Genomic DNA, 20133 nt, shown 5'->3' on the forward strand with positions numbered 1-20133 from the left:
ACACACACACACACACACACACACACACACACACACACGAACGCTCACTCCAGTCTCCAGGGGCCAGTGCCAGTGGGGGACAGATCTCAGTCCCGAAGACAGTGTTCACAAAGATCAAAGGGCAGTAGGACAGTAGGCCACAAGCGATGCTCTGTCCCAGCTACCCGCGACCCTGCTCAAGCTCCGGGCATTCTCATCCGACAAAACAGCGGATTAGACGCAGTTCTCTAGGTCAGGCCCTTAGGTAACTCAACCACACAAAGCAAGCACACACAAACATCAGATGTCAGAACCTGGAGGGGAGGAGCAATGCGGCAGGGGGATGCAGGGCCCGAGTGCAGAGGAAAATCACCAGCAGAAACACGGACACAAAGGGGATTCTCTGTCCCCGACTTCAGCACACCCAGACCCACAGCGCGCCGATCGCGCCCCGCACCCCCGCCCCGGCCTCCCGCACCACCCTCCCCAAGCCCCCAGGCCGAGTCCACCATCGCTGGCCCCTTCTCCAGCCTGCGAGGCTTTTGGAGAGGGCCACTCACCAGGTTACCCTGCGATTTCCACGGGGGCAGGTGGGAGCGGGCAGAACCTGGCGTAGAGACGGTCGCACAGGGAAGAGGCTTCCCTGTACCACAGTGACTGGGCGACCGAGCCGGGATTTGGGAGCGGGGAGGAGACCGGAGCAGGAGGAGAGGAGGGGTTTCCACGGGAGTCCCCTCCTCCCCACTTCCTCCCAGGCTGGAGTGTGAGCTCGAGAGGGCGGCGCTTGGCGGGGGACAGCGCTTCTTTGTGTCGCCGGCCCTGGTGGCTTGGTATTGCTGCGGCTTAGGGACGCCTGGCGACCCCATCCTGGCAGTGTGGATGGCCGTTTCATTAAAGATATAAACTTCTCTGACTCTACATTAGTAAGGGAAAGGCTGAGCAAATTGTGGGACAAACATTCTGCTTAGTATTATTCAGTTCTTAGGAATAGCCTGAATCTCCATTTAGTCGGTGAATACACAGTGATATATTGCCAAAGGGAAAATACAAATTGTAGACATTGTTGAATATGCTTTTGTTTTTATAAGAAAAACAAACCCCGTATATATTTGTATTATGGTGGGGAGAACGCAAGGCTATTTCTACCCCTTAGTATTGTTTAACTTGAGAAATAGGAGAGGTGCAACTTTTTATATAACTCTGCACTGTTTGCAGTTACGTGTTACTTCTGTAATTAAAAATAATATAGTTCAAACAATAGTTAACTAAAATGTATTCTTCGGTGTACAGTTCAAATCGCATTTCTTTCTTTCCTTTTTCCTTTTTTTTTTCTTTGGAGACGGAGTGTCGCTCTGTCGCCCAGGCTGGAGCGCAATGGCGCGATCTCCGCTCTCTGCAACCTCCGCCTTCCGAGTTCAAGAGATTCTCCTGCCTCAGTCTCCCAAATAGCTGGGATTACAGGCGCCCGCCATCACGCCTGGCTAATTTTTGTATTTTTGTAGAGACGGGATTTCACCAAGTTGGCCAGGCTGGTCTCAAATTACTGACCTCGAATGATCCACCCGCTTTGGCCTCCCAAAATGTTGGGATTACAGGCGTGAGCCACTGTGACCGCTCCCCATTTCTTTCCTTTCTGATACCAGCTGAGAGCTGCTCCTCTCTCTTGTGTGTGTGGCCACTTCACCGTTCACAGGTGCTGGCTCCAGCATGGGAAATGCAGGGTGGTGACAGGGACCCAGACTAGGTGGACTGGATTCAAATCCCAGAGCTACACTTTACCAACGGTGTGACTTTGGGCAAGTTACCTAATTCCTCAGTGCTATTACCTACACAACGGGGATAAAAAAATCAATACCTATACTAAGCCTTATTATAAGGCTTCAGTTAGGTGAGTTTATGCTTGTAAAGTTCTTGAATCAATGTTTGGTATACGGGCCGGGCGCGGTGGCTCATGCCTGTAATCCCAGCACTTCGGGAGGTCGAGGCGGGCGGATCATGAGGTCAGCAGATCGAGCCCATCCTGGCTAACACGGTGAAACCCCGTCTCTACTAAAAATACAAAAAATTAGTCGGGCGTGGTGGCCGGCACCTGTAGTCCCAGCTACTCTGGAGGCTGAGGCAGGAGAATGGCGCGAACCCGGGAGGCGGAGCTTGCAGTGAGCTGAGATTGTGCCACTGCACTCCAGCCTGGGCGACAAGCGAGACTCCGTCTCAAAAAAAAAAAAAAAAAAAAAAAGTTTGGTATACGGTAAAACTGGATGAGTGCCTGATAAATATTCAAATCATACTAAGATTCAATATTTCATATTTCAGGAAAATGCATACCTTTTAATCCTGACTAGGGTTTGAGTCCCAACCCAAGCCATACTCCCTTTCCCCATCTTCCTTCAACTCCTTTTCTCCAAATTGGATCATTAGGAACAAGTCAGCGGCAGGTTTTATGTAAAAGAAATGGCAGGGAGAGAGATCAAGAGAACCTGAATTCAGGATCCTGCCAAGTCACGGGCCACCTGAGAGACAGTGAACACATCTTTTATTTTCTTCAGCGTTCAGATTTTTCAGCTAAATGAGATGGGCTGGTGACTGGCACCCATTAAGTCCCTTCCGGGTCTGCAATGTCAGGACTAACAGCACCACAGGTTAAAACCCTGTAATACTGAATCTCGTGCAAAAATTTTAAATTCAGAACAAAAACGCATATATTGGTTACCTAAAAATAAACATTAATTATAAAGGACGAAATATACAAGGGAAGGGATGCAAGCTAACTTACCTCGGAGGATGCGGGCATGAGATTTGGTGGGGGGAAAGAGGTTTTAATTGTTTTATTTCTTAGAAAGAAAGGGGGGTGGAGGAAGAGAGGGAGTGCTGAAGCAAAGGTGATAAAATGTCAGCATATAATAAATCTGTCGTATTATCTTCTGTGCGTAGCTTTGAAATATATTTCACAATAAAACATGTTTATAAGGGGCAGACTTGCTGGTTAGGTTCCTGGAGAAGAAATGCAGTATGAAAGAAATAAGAGACGGGTAGAAAGAAGCTGAAACAGAAACAGCAATGGAGAAGCGTAGGGAACCCTCTTTGAAAGACATCTATCTCCCTGGACCCAAAACCCAACGAGTCTCAGGCCCAAAACGCGACCACTTTGGCAGCCCAGCGTGCGCCCCCTCGGCCGCACTCCCCAGGGAGCCCGACCGAGCCTCCTCCTCCCACCCGCACCTCAGCGGACTGCATCGGGAGCCGCCCCTGAATTGGTCTGTGTGCCCGGGCCTGCTCTAGTCCCAGAAACCAGCTTTGGACGAGACTCACCCTTTCGTCCAGCAATTTCCACACCGGGCTACTTCGGAGTAGGGGAGTCTTCCACAGAGGTGGGGGAAGGCGCCGGGGCGGACGCCTTGGGGATTTGCAAATGGGTAGTGAAGTGGCTGGGAAGAGGCGTGTGGGGGGAGGAGGTGGGCTGCAGTGCAGACTGTGGGGGTGGGAGCGTCCCCGGGAGCTGATTGGCTGCCGCGGGTGGGGGCGGAGCTTGGCCGCCGCCCCCGGACCGCTGAGGCCCTGCTTTGTGTCAGTTTCTACCTCAAGATGCAGCCCCAGAACCGGGATAGAGGCCCAGGCGCCCGCCCCGAGGGTGCAGCAGGACCATTTGTTTCAAAGTAAATCGTTGAGACTATTAACAAGGGAGCGATAGATAAATAATGACGATCTCTATATAAAATAATATGCAACTATTTCCAAGGATGGGTTAAATCTACTTACGTAAATCTACTTATATATTGCCTCTATCTATATATATGTTTATACACTATTTTTAAAATAAACATTTAACATAGTAAAAAACGTTCCATTTTGTGTAAAAAAACTTCAAAACTGTTCATATGTACTTATATAAACACAGAAATTGTATGGAAGATAGACTACTTGAACCAGTTACTTCAAACAGGAAAGTGGATTACTTGTTATTTTTTTCTTGATACACCTCATTAGCGTTTCAACAGTCACACGTATTATTTTGTAATAAAAATAAATTTAATCAACTAAAACACGACATGAAATATCCTCGCACAAGCGGCTGGCAGCGGCTTCTCAACAAATATGATTTCTCTCTGTGGAAAGGGTTCTTGAACTTTGTTCCTAATTCTGATCCATGTTATTTGAGTGGAACAGGAGACCTTACCATGGAACCAGAAACTGGCTTTATGCCTGACCAGGTCCTGCACTCGCATCTGCTTATCTAACCTGGAGAGCTCAGCTGTAAAACCTGGAGTCTCTTTTTATGGCTGGTCCCCAGGGACCCAGGGAGATTTGCATGGCCTCTGTCCTGTCTCCAGATTCCTCACCCCTCACTGCCCTGGCCCCTGTTTGCTGGGTACCTAAGGAAGGGTTGTCCTGGGACCAAACTGTTCTCAGGAAGAGACCATCACAAAGCCTTCTCCCCTACTACAAAAGTGTAGTGTCCAGAGTGGACCTTCCAGGGGAACGTGGCTTCAGAGGTGAAGAGGACGGGGTACGACATCCCGTATAAATTAACGGTTTCATTTCAACTGCACCAACTAGAGGAAGCATAGGTTAAGAACTGTATTTTATTCTTTCTATTCCCCCACTTCACCTAGATCACAAACAGGCGCTCTGTAATGTCCACTGGACGGATGGATGAAATGGACTAAGAAAATCCTTAGAATCATTCCTCAACAAAACAAACAGCAGCCTAACGCACAAAATGGATCAAACTACAAACTTCTTGTGCTGTAAGTTTTCTCCTTCCTTCATGCTCTTTTGTTTTAATGCTTCCTCAAATTTTACTTTTTTTTTTTTTTTTGAGACAGGGTCTTGTGCTGGAGTGCAATGGAGCCAGGCTCACAGCAACCTCCACCTCTGGGGTCAATGGATCCGCCCACCTCAGCCTCCCCAGTAGTTGGGACTACAGATGCCTGTGCCATCATGCCCAGGGAGTTTTTTGTTTTTTGGTTTTTTTTTTTTTTTGTAGAGATGGGGTCTCACTTTGTTGCCCAGGCTGGTCTTGAAGTCCTGGGCTCAAGTGATCCTCCTGCTTCCCCTCCCAAAGTACTGGGATTACAGGTATAAGCCACCCTGTCTGGCTGCTGCCTCAAATTTTGAGCTGGTTCCATCTCCTCTTTTTCAGTCTCAGACACCACATTACAAGCTCAATTTTAAATCCTGGATCCTTTCTTATTTCTACTTCCCCTTCAGTTTGTTTTCCTTTCTAATGTTCTGCTTGGAGTAGCTCTGAGTAATGAAGACTGCCATGAAATCCTGAAAGTATTCAAATAATTTTTGAGATACTAAGTTTGGTAAATATTCCACAACATGTGAATAAATGAACAACTAAAAATCCATATTAAAAATATGCAATTCTTTAAAATGAGCTCGATTCATACCTTGAGAAATTGTCTTAATGTACATTTTCAGCAATAAAAGTATGACGCTACTTTTTGCAGGGAAAAAAACTGTAATTGCGTGTTTATGTTTACCTAAGCACAGAAAACATAAGGACAAATTTCGCTGCTTCAGGAAGTGGGGGAGGGTTGAGCAGTAATTTTTTTCTTTAGACACTTTGTATTTTGAAAATGTTACAAGTATCATTTTGAAACGCAAAATAAGACTATTCAGTAATACCACTCTTACGTGTGCACCCAATATACACATTTTTACTGAAGGACAATGGAATCCTCAAAGCATCACCATCCAATATAGTCTAAAACTGGAAACTACTCAAATCCTACCCTCCCTGCCTTCTCAGCTCTAATCCACCCTGCTCTCTATCAGCTGGGTACCATCAACAGTAGAATGTTTAAATAAATTGTGGCATATTCACAATGAAATATGGTACAGCAATGAGAATGAATGATTTGCATTTTTCACAATATAGCTGAATCTCACCAACATATTGTAGTGAACTAAGCCAGAAACAAGAGAGTACATACTATATTGTTATATTTACATAAATATAAAAACAGGTGAAACTAATATTTGATACTAAGACTCAGAATAATATTTACTCTTGGGCCAGGTAGTGACTAGAGAGGAACACAAAGGAGACTTCTGGGTCACTGGTAATGTTCTCTTAATCAATTTAGGTGCTGGCCCAAGGTCGTGTCCAGTTTGTAAAAATGTATCAAGCTGTACATTTATGATATACTGATATATAACCACACATGCAAATATCTAACTTTAATAAGGTGTTAAAAATAATGTTTTAGTTCTAGAAATGTAGATAAATGTCCCAAAACATACTACTGATGCAAACAACATATATACACAAAATATTATAAATTCATCACTGAGATGATATTAAAGAGTACACAAAGCCAGAAACAAACTAAAAGTAGGAAACATTGAAGGAAGCAAGCATGAAAGCTGGCTGCCACCACAATGCTTCCACAAAACCCTGGAGAATGTATGGGGAGTGACTCTATGGGGTTTCCAGCCTAGGACATTACGACCAAGCTCACATAAAGAATGTAATTTAAAGTGACATCCCGGCACAAAGCTCAGACACCAAGGGGGTATTCCAACAGGGTAAAGGTAAATAGTAAGTAAATTCGTATCACACAAGAAATCAATGCAATTTGCTTATCTTGACCCTGCTGAAAGATGAAGGGGAGAAAGATCAATGAGAATGAATAACCACAAACCAGTTTTCCATGTAGGTTTGCAATATTAATTCATGCTATGTCTGTGGATTGAAAAACCCTAAGCAAATAATTTGAGGTGGTCCCAATTTGCTAATGTATTCAATTGGAAGATGCACACGCATATCTTTTCTAGAGAAATTTAACTTTAATGTGTCTAGAAATAATTTCTAGGACAAAAATTCACACGAAAGGAGAAGCTCACATTAATAATTTTTAAAATCACATAACACTCAGGAAATAAAGCACAATGAAAGAGAGCCATTACAAACAAGAGAATCAGAAACAGGCATGAATTACTAGTCACAGAATATAGAATAGCTATGTTTTGTACATTTGAAAAATAAAATAGAAACTAGAAACTTGAACAGAAAATAATTGTATTTATAAAAAGAATCAAATAAAACTAGAAATAAAAAATAATTGAAATAAAATAATTCAAAAAAATTATTGAAGAGACTAAATAGAAGATTAAAGTTGAAGAAAGAACTACCGAGCTGGATCTGGAGTAGAGGAAATTATCCATAATTTAGTCTAAAATCGAAAAAATGACGGAAAAGATGAAAAAGGATAGATGACATAGAGCGTATAGTGAGAAGACCTAAGACACATCTGATCTGAGGTTCAAAGAGATGGAACAGAAAGATTGTGGGAGAGCTATTATTGAAATAAAAGATTGAATTTTCCAGAGATCTTGAAAGACACCAATCCTCAGATCCAGGGAGTCTAACAAATCCTAAAATGATAAAAAGAAATACTCATCTAAATATTTGTAGTGAATCAAAGAAGAGAAGACACCAAAGACATCTCAATTGGTTCAGCTTACACAATTCTGACTGAAAAATGAAAGTTGAGCAAATTCTCCACTTGAGGGGATGCATCAAGATCAGCTGCAGAAAAGAGAAGAACTTTCAATGGAGATTTTAAACAAGTAAGATCAAGATTCTGAAGCATATCCTCAAAGAACTGTAACAGGAGAGGAAACATGGCTTTACCAGTGTGATCCTGAAGACAAAGCAGAATCAAAGCAATGGCTACCAAGAGGCAGAAGTGGTCCAGTCAAAGCAAAAGCAGATTGGTCAAAAGCAAAGGCCATGGCGACAGTTTTTTGAGATGCTCGAGGTGTTTTGCTTGTTGACTTTCTGGAAGACCAAAGAATGATAACATCTGCTTATTACTGTAGTGCTCTGAGAAAGTCAGCCATAGCTTTAACAGGAAAACACCCATGAAAGCTTCACCAGACAGTCCTCCTCCACCATGGCAATGACTTTGCCCATTCCTCTCATCAAGTAAGGGCAATTTTGAAAGAGTTTCAATGGGGAATCACTAGGCATCCACCTTAGAATCCTGATTTGGCTTCTTCTGACTTTTGTTTCCTTATCTTAAAAAATCTGTGAAGGGCACCCATTTTTCTTTAGTTAATAATGTAAAAAGACTGTATCTACATGGCTAAATTCCCAGACCTTCAGTTTCTTAGTGAGGGATGAAATTGCTTTTATCACTGCTTATAAAAGTGTCTTGAACTTGAAAGGGCTTATGTTGAGGCAACATTTTTTTTTTAAATTGTTTAATTCCATTTTTTCCACAAACTTCTTGAAATTCCCTCATATCTTTGGAACAATCCTCCCATTGGAAACAATAATAAAAGCTTAACAAAATATAGGAAACAACTGAAGACTCGGAAAAGTAAACAACATAAACAGGACAAGAGGACTATAATCCTTGATGAACACAAAACAGGACATGAGTTGTATATTTGCTATGGCTTTTTACTTTGGGACATTTTCCATTTTACAGTGCAGGGTTACTGAGGCTGAACAGGAAGTGTCAGTCTTACTGGTTCAAGACTATCAAACCAGGTGGAGCTCAAAGGGCAAAGTTTCAGACATGAAGAAACCAGACAAGTTAACATAAAATTTTATATATGAATTCCCCTAATGTCACTGGCTTATTCCTAAGCTATACATGCAAGACGAGAGACCTCAGAGCTACTTGTAGGAAATAGTGGCCAAAAAGCTAAACATTTGAGCAGTCATTTCAGTGGTTATATTGTTCTGAGAAAAGCAATGGAGTTTATGCCCCAACAAAAAGAAAGGTTCTTATAAACACTCCATGATTTCAGTTGACACATAAGAAAATCCCTGACATATGAAGAAGAAGCATATCTTATGGTTTAAGGACTATGTTCTTGGAGAAAGATCAAACCTTAAATGGGCTAGTCCTAACAAAGCCTAAAACTAATCTTTGATAGCATCAAAGTAATCTGCTGGTACTTTATCTGCCCACTTCCCCAAAAAATCCCCTTGAAAGAAAATAACATCAACCAAAACCTTAATATTTTTTCATCCACAATATTCTGCATTCAATCAAAAATTAAGAAAGAGGTTAAAAAACAGAATAAATTGCCAATAACTCAAGAGAACAGAAAACAGACATGGGCATAAGTGGTTCAAAGCAACTGGGATAAATATGTTAAGAAATTCTATAGAAACAAGGCTGTGGAATTTCAGCATAGAAATAAAACTCATAAAAAAGTAAAATAAAAAATTAAAAAAGAAAAATAATAATTAAAATTGGTACTTGATAGATTGCTTTAATAGCATATTAAACACAAAAAACCAGAGAATTCATGAAGTATAGCAAAGGTAAGTAGAAAGTATTCATACATAAGAGCAAAGAAAACATGATATACAAAGAGATCAAAAGATACAGAAAGAGTATAACAGGATTACAAGACAGGGTGAAAAGTTGTGACATATGAGTAATCAGAGTCCCAGAAGGAAAGGAGAGAGATAATAAAACAAGCAAAATGTTATTAATTAATGATTTGAAAAATATCAAACCACAAGCTGAAGAAACTTTACGTTTCCCAAGCAGAATAAACAGAAAGAAAACTACATTCAGACACATCACATTCAAACAGCTGAAAACCAAATTCATAGAGAAAATCTGAAAAGCTGCCAGAGATAAAGGATACTTCTCATTTAAATGAACAAAAAATACAGCTAAGTTTTCAAAACAACGATGAAAATGAGAACACAACAGAATTCCTAAAAGCAGAAAAAGAAAAATCTGCCAACCTAAAATTCTATACATAAGAAAAATATTCCCTCAAAATAAAGGCAATGTAAAGATAATTTTAGATATACCAAAGCTGAAAGAATGTATTCCCAGCAGAATATAACAACTAAAACTATTTTTTCATGATTAAGGACAATTATTCCTCATAGAAGCACAGTGCTTTAGGAATTAATAGAGAACACTGAAAAGAGTAAATACACAGGCAAATATAAATGAATACTGACTGTTTAAACAAATATAATTCCTTATGGAATATAGAAGCATATAAAAAAAACAGAAATCAGTACAGCTGCAAGATGGAGATAAACTTTTAAAATTTTACATTGAGAGTACACAGAAGTAATAATTTAAAGTAGGTCATAACAAATCAGTAAGGTGAACTGTAATATCTCAAGTAACCAATAAAATAATAAAAAATTTATAATTCAAAATATAGAAGAAAAATTAATAGAAGGTGTTGAATTCAAAAGAAATCAAGAAAAGAGAAAATAAGAAAGAAGAGATTGGACAAAGAGAAAACTGTGCAAATTGGTAGACTTGAACCCAATTTTTTTTTTTTTTTTTTTTTTGAGACGGAGTGTCGCTCTGTTGCCAGGCTAGAGTGCAGTGGTACGATCTTGGCTCACTGCAACCTTGCTTAAACCCAATTTTTATAGATTGCATGTTTGTGTCCCTCCAAAATTCGTATGTTGAAATTCTAACCCCCAGTGGAATGGTATTAGGAAGTGGGCCTTTGGGAGGTAATTAGATGTAGGTAATTAGTGTGAAACACTCATGATGGGATTAGTATCTTTCTAAGAAGAGAAAGTGACTAGAGCTCCCTCTCTTGGCCATGTGAAAATACAGTGAGAAAGGTAGCTGTCTATAAGCTAGGAGGCCAGCCCTCACCAGACATTAAATCTGCTGGTTTATCTTTAAATGTCTTTTGTTTAACTACCAGTCTATCACATTTGTTTCACAGCAGCCTGAAACGACTAAGATACCAACTATGTAAATAATTATACTAAATATAAATAGATTAAAAAATCCAACTAGAAAAAGAGCTCATCATAGAAGAGAAATATTGAAAGTAAAAGGATGGAAAAAGGTATACCATGCAAACGTTAACCAAAAGAAAGCTAGTATGGCTAGATGTACAATGGGCAAAGTAAACATTACTGTCAACAAGTGTTACTATAGATATAAAACACATTTCATAATGATAAAAGGATCAATTCAGTACAGCAATACAAAAATTTTAAATTTGTATTCTTAATAATGTAACTTCAAAATTTATAAAGCAAAGTTGACAATAATAAAAGAAGTAACAGACAAGTCCACAAGCATAATTGAAGATTTAAGTACATCTTTCTCAGTAATCTGATAAAACATGTGCATAAAAAATCAGTAAGGATATACAGGATTTGAATGCCATAATTAACAAATTTGACCCTGTTGACACATATGGTACATATACACCCACCAACAACAGAATATAATTGATTTTTAGTGTATGTCAAACATTTTCTCAAATAAAATATATATTGGCATGAAGCAAGTCTCAAGAAACTCAAAAAGGTGTAGAATATATTCTCTGATCTGAATGGAATTAAACCAGAAATCAATAACCCTAATTTAATTAGGAAATTCCCATGTTTGGAAATTAAGGAGTACACTTCTGAACACCCCTAAGGTCAGAGAAGAAATCACAATAGAAATTAGAAAATATTTTAACTAAATAATAATTAAAATACAATTTATCAAAATTTGTGGGAGGCAGCAAGAGCAATTACTTAATAAAGGAAAACTATATAGCTCTGAACGCCTACATTAGTAAAAGGGAAAGACTGAAAGTAAACTATTTCAAAATATTAGAAAAAGAACAACAAATTTGAAATAAATCAAAGAATATAATAAACATAAAAGCAAGAATCAAATTCAAAAATATTTAGAAATTCAGTAAAACCAAAAGTTGGTTTTAATGAACCAAACTAAGAATGATCAATAAAGAGACACAGAGAGCGAATCCATTATAATTATCAGGGGATGTTATTACAATCCCAAAAGACATTAAAAATATAAAAAAGTGCTATTATGAGTAACCATATGCCAATAAATTTAACAAATTCAGATGAATTTTCAAATTCCTTAAACAACATAATTTATCCAAAACGGCAAGAAGAAACAGAAAATATAAATAATCCTATACATCAAAAAAATGTAGTCCAAAATCAAAACATTCCGCAAAAAAGTTTGGGCCCAAAAGGATTTTTATGGCGAATTTTCCTAAACACTTGAGAAAAATATAATACTAATATTATAAAACTTCTTCCAGAGAATAGTAAACAAAGAAAGAAATCCTTCCCAACTCATTTTTATTACAAAATCACATAAGTACATTACAAGAACAAAAAGCTAGAGATGAATATTACTCAATGAACATAGATTCAAAAAGTCTAATGATGTGAAAGGCCTTTCAATAAGTAATTCTTGATCGATTGGATGTCTGTATAAAAACCAATGAACCCTAACCCATACCTCATATCATATACAAAAATAATCTGATATAAATTATAAAACAAAATGTGAATGACAGAACTATTAAGCATAGGGAATCTTTTTGTGACCTAGAGGTAGGCAAAACTCTCTTCAATATAACTCAAGTCCTAAGCATAAATGTTTGGGTTTATTAACAAAAAAAATTAGATATTATAAAAATTAAATAAAGAGGTTCTTTTTATTAAAAGACATAATTGCCAATGTGAAAAGGCAAGTCAAAGATTGGAAGAGGATATTTGCAAATTGCTGATACAAGAAAAAATGTATATGCCTATCCAGAATATAATTTAACACACTCACAAAATTGATTTAAAAAAGAAACTACCCGCTTATCCCCAAATGGACAAAATACATCTACAGATGCACCACAAAATATGGTATTCAAATGGCCAGTAAGCATACAAAAGGTGCTTAATATAATTAGTCATCAAAGCAATGCAAATTAAAACCATAATAAGGTACCTATATCCATTCCAGGTGGCTAAAATTAATTATAGTGACAATATCAAATGGTGATGAGGATCTGGAGCTGATGGAACTTATATATATTTCTGATGGGAGTGTAAACTGATACAGCTATGTGGCTAAACTGACATTACTTAGGTTGATTAGATGTATGTTCATGAAAAGTAAGTTTTTATGTCTACCAAAGATATGTTCAAATGAGATTTATTTGTAATAGTCAAAAACTGGAAAAAATAAATGTCTATCAACAGTAGAATGGTTAAATAATTATATAATACTATAGAAAAAAGTACTGCTATATGCCACTCTATGGAAGAATCTTCATCGAACTAATGCTGCATAAAACAAACACAAAAGGATACCTATTTATGACTCAATTTATGTGAAGATCAAGATTGGACCAATATATCATGACAGAGTTCTGAACAGTGGTTATTTCTGAGAGTGAAAATTACCTGGAGTAGGGAAAAACAAAGTCTTCCGAAGTGCTGTAAATATTCTATATCTTGATCTGACCATACACATATTTAAAATTTATTGAGCTGTACACTTAGTATTTGTGAACCTTACTCTACGTTATAACTCGGGCTTTTTTTGTAAAAAGAAAAATCTATAAACACACACTGGTAAACACATATTCAATACACTGATGGTATTAAATAACGATCAACATTTGATACTTGCGGGGTAAGAGACAAAGTACTAAGGATCAATTTAACTTAAGTATGCTAAATTAAATCTGTTATAAAACTAGTTAAACATCTTAAAAAATAGGAATTATATGGGTTAAATATATCATAAAATTAAAACATCAGAACTAAAACATGTAACGTCCAAATAATAGAAAGGAAAAAATGGGCAAACAAAGAAAGACAGAAGAAAAGGTGGGGAGAGGAATAAAAAAGAAACATAAAAGGCAAGAAAAATAAAAAGCAAATAATAAGACGGTAGAAATAAATCTAATTGTATTACTAGTCACAATAAATATACATGAATTATTCAATGACAAGTTATAAATTGTCAAACAATATTTTAAAAATCCAGACTTTAAAAAAATCCAAGTTTACTACATATATACTTAAAACATAGATTCAGAAGATTTAGAGCCAAATTATAAGAGAGATAAATGAAGCAAAAACCAAAGAAACCTTGATTTGATCTTTGAAAAAAAAAATAGGATTTTAAAACAAAAAACATGAATAGGTATCATAATATAAGGTCCCTACATTATAAAATGTTCAATTTACAACAACTCACTGATAACATAGCCTCAAAATATATGAAGCAAAAATATATAGATTAATGAGCAATTGTCAAATCCACCATCATAGTGAGAATATTTAACATACCTATTTCTGTAATTGATGATTCAAGCAAATAAAAAAATTAAAGATATGTAAGATTGGGTTGTATAATTAAAAGTTGTTTTAAACATATACACAGAACATCATGTAATTACAGACGACACATTCTTTTTATGCACACAAAGAAAACTTACTGGGTTTTAAAGCTAGCTTCAGTGAATTTAAAAGAATTGGTACCATGCAATCTCTGACTACGATATAAATTAGGCAACTACAGCTACAAGATAACAAAAGAAACTTCAAATGGCCAAATGGAATTTAAAAGGTACTTATCTAAAAAATTCATGTCCCAAAGAAAAGACTATAAGGAAAACTATAATTAAAGCTACATGATCAAAAATAATCATATCAAAACTTGTAAGATGTAGCTAAAAAGTAGTGACAGAATTTATAGCTTTAAAAACTTACATATGAAGAAAAGCTCAACATTAATGAGCTAAGCATATAAAAGCTTAGAAAATAAATCATAGAAAAAATTCCAAGAAAGAAGGAAGAAATAATAAAATAAGTAAAAATATGAAAAAGACATAAAGCTTTTATGTTGCTGTTTGAACAACTAATAAAGTAGACCAAGTTCTGGAAAAAATAAAACAAAAAGAGAAAGAAAATATACACATACTAATAATAAAAAAGTGGCCATATCAATAGATAATGGAAAGATTTATAAACAGAATAAGAGGATATTATAAACAATTTTATTGATCTTGAATATATATATTCATGTATATACATTTGACCCTTGAACAATGCAGGTTTGAACTGCCTTGGTCCACTTATATCTGGATTTTCTTCTATCTCTGCCACCCCAGAGACAGCAACACCAATCCCTCCCCTTCCTCCTCATCCTCAGCCTACTCAATGTGAAGATGACAAGGAAGACCTTCATGATGATTCACTTTTACTTAATGAACGAGAAATATGTTTCTCTTCCTTATGATTTTCTTAATAACATTCTCTTTTCTCCGGTTAAGAATATAACATATAAAATATGTGTTAATCAACTGCTTACGTTAACAGTAAGACTTCCACTCACCAGTAGGCTATTAGTATTGAGTTTTAGGGGACTCAAAAGTTATATACAAATTTTCAATTCTGACGGGGGTCAGTATCCCAACTACTGCATTCTTCAATGGTCAAATGTATTTTTATATATTGAATAAACATATACATATATGTATACTAATACACTCATGTATATGTGAAATTGTTACATATCTTGGAAAATACAATTTACCACTACTGACTCCATAGGGAAACCTAAGTAGTTCTATAATCATTAAAATCTTCTGACAAAAAACACTCCAAACACAGATGATTTTACAGGTGATTCAAGGAAATATTCAAGGACCAGATAATCCCAATCTTGCACAAATTCTTCCAAAGAATAGCATAAGGGAGAATACTATTCATATTATTTTATGATAATACCAACATCAGAATAGTACAGAAAAGTATAATTACATGCCAATCTTAAATCACACATATAAATATAAATATCCAATGTTTACCATTGTATCTATATCCACATACAGAAGTTACTACATATTTACCAGGAAAGGTTTATTCCAAGAATACAAAATTGGTTTAATATCAGAAATTAAATACTATACTATGTTCTTAATATAGTTAAAGGAAAAAAGTATATATATTCTCAACAGCTACAGGAAAACCATTTGAAAAAACATCCATTTATAATAAAAGTGCTTACCAAAAGAAGAACAGAACTTTCTTATCATGGGGAAGATGGTTACAAAGTAACTATAGCAAATGCCATTTTTAAGTTGATATAGTGAAATATTTCTCTTTATTATCTTAAGGACAAAACAAGATGCCCTTTACTACTTTCATTCAACAGTGTACTGGAGCTCCTAGTCATTGTCACAAGACAGAAAAAAGAAATTAAAGGTATAAGAATTGGAAAGGAATAAACAAAATTATCATTATTTTCAGATGATTGCCTATGTTGCAAATCTGAAAGAAGCTACAGGTAAATTTAGAATTATTAATTTTCAAGTTTGATTGATATATAATATATAAAAGGCAACTGAATTTCTGTATGCCAGCAACAATAAGCTACAAAATATAACTTTTACAAAAGGAAATACTTACAATAGCAGTAAAAATATAACGTGCCTAGAAATTTAACAAAAACTGAGCCAAAAGAAAACAATAAAAAATAGTACAAAACATTGAAGATGACATAAATAGTGTCATAAACCATGATCATTGAGGAAGAGAGCCAATGTCTTAGAAGTAATTTCTTCCCAAAATGATTTATAGAGCGCAATGGTTTGAATGTGTCCCTCAAAAAGCAGGTGTTGGAAACTTAATCCCCAATGTAACCGTGTTGAGAGGTGGGCTTAATGAGAGGCCATCAGGCCATGACGGCAGAGTGTATGAATTAATGCCGTCACTACGGGAGTGAGTTCATTATAAAAGGCGGCGTTCACCCTCCTTTTACTTTCTTTCGCCCTTTTTCTGCCTTTATGCCATGGAATGACACAGTAAGAAGGCTCCTGCCAGATGCCAGCCAGTCAATCTTGGACTTCCCAGCCTCCAGAACTGTGAGCTGATAAATTTCAGTTTCTTATACATTACTCAGTCTCAGGTATTTTGCTACAGTAGCGCAAAACAGACTAAGACACAGAGTTGATCCAGTATCAATCAGAATTCCAGCAGGTTTATTTGCTTGTTTGTTTCTTGTTTTGGAGAACTTGATAAGTTTATTTAAATATTTATATGGAAGGTCAAAGGTCCAAGTAAAACTAAAACACTCTTAACGAAGAAAAAACAGGTGATAGGACTTTTCCTACCAAATTTCAAGGCTTTTAATAAAACTATAGTGGTTAAAAATTATTAGTATTGAGGCAGAGTTAGACAAATAGAAAATAAGAATGGGCTTAAAACAAATTCATGCTTATATGGAAATCCTGATTCATGCAAATCACTGGTGCTGGGGCAATTGATTATCCATATGGAATAAACAACATAAAAATCAGTTTCCATGTGAATTAAGTCTAACAGCCAAAGGCAAAACCATAACACTTTTAGAAAACGATACACTAAAATTAATCTATGATCTTGAGAAAATAATTATCAAACAAGACAAGCTATAAAAGAAAGTACTACTAACTTGAAATTAAATTCAAAACTTAGATTCATTGATAGAGACAGAGAAAGAAACCGACATAAAGACAGAGAAAAAAAAAAACCTCAAAAGCAATTCGGAAAGATGTCTGTGGCATATATAGCTAACAATTATTGTTTAGTACCCAGATTATATAAAGAAAGCATTCCAATGAGTCAATAAAAAAGGTAAACAATCCAATATAAAAATGAATACGAGACAGGAATCAAAATTTCACAAAGAGCACAAAAACTGATCAACATATAAAAAGACAGCCAATCTCATTAGTTATGGGAAAATGCTAATTAAAATCACAGTGAAATGTTATTTCATACCTGCCAGACTGACAAAAAATGAAATTTTACAAGACCAAGCTATGGCAAGTATGTAGAGCAACAAACGTTCATCCACTGCTGGAGGGAGTGCAAACTGGTTTAACACTTTGGAAACAGTTTAGAAATGACCTAATAAAATTGAATATACATAAATCTTATAATTCAGCAATTCTATTCCCAGCTGTATACTCTAGGGAAGCTCCCACACAAGTGTACTTGAATATTAGAGGACGTGGGCAGGCTTTAAAGTGGCCCCAATAATCCCTGCCTCCACGTGTTCATGTCCTTGTATCACCCCCTTCCCTTCAGTGTGAGATGGACCTAGGGACTCACTTCTAATGGATAAAAAATGGCAAAAATAATGGAATGTCGCTTCTAAGGTTACAAAAAGAATCTGACTTCTGTCTTCTCTTTTTCTCTGTGGGAGCCTTCACTCTGGGGGGAGTAAGCTGCCATGTTGCAACCATTCTTTACACAGAGGCCCATGTGGCAAAGAACTGATGTATCCAGCCAGGGTCAGTGAGGCCAATCAGCCTGCCAGCAATCACGTGAGTAAGCCTGGGAGAGGTCCTCGACCCTACACCTAGCCTTGAAATGACTGAGGCCCAGTCAATACCTTGATTGTTGATACAGCCTGTGAGAGACCCTGAGTCAGAGACTCCCAGCTAAGCCCCTCCTGGATTCCTGATCACAGAAACTGTAAGATAGGAGGTAACATGATTTATTGTGCTTGTTCGCTTTGGTTTGAAGCTGCTAAGTGTTGGGGTAATTTGTTACATAGCTTATAGATAATTCATACACCTCCAAAACTAGAAACAATCCAATGTCCATCAGCAGTAGAATGGATAAATTATGTACATTTACACCATAAACGACGAAAATGGAAGGAAGCATGAAAGATGAATCTATAAAACTTAGGAATACGTACAGGATAATGTCATTGATATAAAAGTACAAAATTGAGAAAGCAAACACATGTGTTTTAGGAATACACACACAAATATGGTAAAACTAAAAAGAAAAGCAAGGGAATCATTAAGACAAAAATCACGAAAGATGTCACATCTCAGAGAAGGGAGGAGAATGGGCATCAGTTTGGACTCATGGGCTCCTAAGGTACTGTGGCACCCTATTTCTTGACCCAAGGAGATGGTCAGGCATTCGTTTCATTATTTTTTAGACCATTCTGAGATGTTTCACGTACTTTTTATTAAACATTTTAAAAACCAAGTATTGAAACCAATTCATCAACAAATCACTAGTTTGGAGGATGAAAGTGATGGACCGATGGTTGGCTGGTCAGCTAGACAGACACATTATGTCCTTTATGTCTAGTTCGAGCTGTACTTCTTCTAAATTTCCATGATTATCCAATTCGCAAAGATCTTTTTCTCTTGTACTCAAGGCCTTCTTCCGTTGCAGGTTGGGCCAAACCAGCGGCCAGCTGTCGGCTGATTACCAGCGAACTGTATCATCCAGCACTTGCTGCTTCAGGCCAAATGCATTCCAGACTAACATTCAGCCTGAATCCCCGCGCGGCTCTCACCGCAACCCCTCCCCAGGTCCCTTCCCCCACCACAAACCCACACCGAGCCCGTGGGCGCCTAGAGCACTGGGGTGGATAAGAACTTCCACCTGGGCTTAACAGAGACAAGCTAGCCTAGAAGAATGCAAGCCCCCAGCAGGCGAGATCAAATCGCCTCGAGGGTGCCTGCTAGCTCAGATCTAGATCTTAATGGCTTCTTGCGGAGCAAAAAACAAATCCTACGAAAATAGGAAGGGTCATCGCCTCCCGCCCAGCAGAGGGCGTAACAATGCGGCGAGATGAAATAGGGACCAAGCTGCAGAGAAAAATCATCAACGGGGTAGAGACTAAGGAAGGGATCCTCGGTGGAACGGCTCTATCACCTGGGGGAGCGCGGAGAGGCCGCAGTCTACGCCCGGCCCTCCCCAGACGCTCAGCATCGCACCCCGCGCACCGCTCCCCGCCCCGGACACTAACCCGGAGCCCAGGCCTCGGTCACCGCGGGCCTCTCCTGGTCCAGAGTCTACGCTGAACCCCACTCACTGTTTGCCCCGCTGTTCCCTGCAGCGCGGGTTCGGGGCAGTAGGAACCTGCTAGGAGCGGCAGGCGGTTGTTCCCAGGAGGAAGCAGCTTCTCTGCCCAGGAGGCACAGGGCGGCGGGCTCGAGACTGCAGGATGTGGAAAACCGTAGGCGGAGACTGCGGGGGCGGGGGGGTGGCAAGGAGGTGCCGTCCCGGGAGCTGATTGGGCGATGCGCACGGGGGCGGGGCTTGGGCGTTGCCGCCCCACCCCTAGACATCAAAGGCCCTGCCCCCAGATGTGGCTGCGAATCCCGAATGCAGGCCTAGGCGCCCGCCCAGGAATATAGGGAGTAAATTGTTGAAAACAAAACAAAAGTGAGACTATTTCTGAACAAGTGAGGGCCTTGATAAATAGCGAGAGATGTTTATATAAAATAATACACTACTGTTTTTAAGGACGAGTAAAATCTATCGGTTCTAGATATATTTTTTAATTAAAAAAGCAAGTTGTATTAAAATTGAGAGTAGGATCTCTTTCTTTCTCAATT

At 37.9% G+C, this 20133-nt stretch overlaps 1 protein-coding gene across 4 annotated transcripts in view; it reads right to left on the bottom strand.

Moving 5' to 3' along the window:
• TCAF1 (TRPM8 channel-associated factor 1) overlaps positions 1 to 19810 on the bottom strand; it is a 50012-nt gene extending 30202 nt beyond the window's left edge. For 2 of the 4 annotated variants that reach the window (XM_011989908.1, XM_011989909.1), the window contains exon 1: positions 19608 to 19760. The gene's annotated coding sequence lies outside the window, so the exon portion shown is untranslated. Of the gene's footprint in view, positions 1 to 3288; positions 3345 to 19541 lie in introns of those variants that run through there. The other 2 variants (XM_011989907.1, XM_011989910.1) reach the window with 2 other exon arrangements.
• Positions 19811 to 20133: the final 323 nt, after the last annotated feature.

This window comes from Mandrillus leucophaeus, unplaced genomic scaffold (assembly GCF_000951045.1).
Source record: "Mandrillus leucophaeus isolate KB7577 unplaced genomic scaffold, Mleu.le_1.0 Scaffold365, whole genome shotgun sequence".
NCBI classification, from domain to species: domain Eukaryota; kingdom Metazoa; phylum Chordata; class Mammalia; order Primates; family Cercopithecidae; genus Mandrillus; species Mandrillus leucophaeus.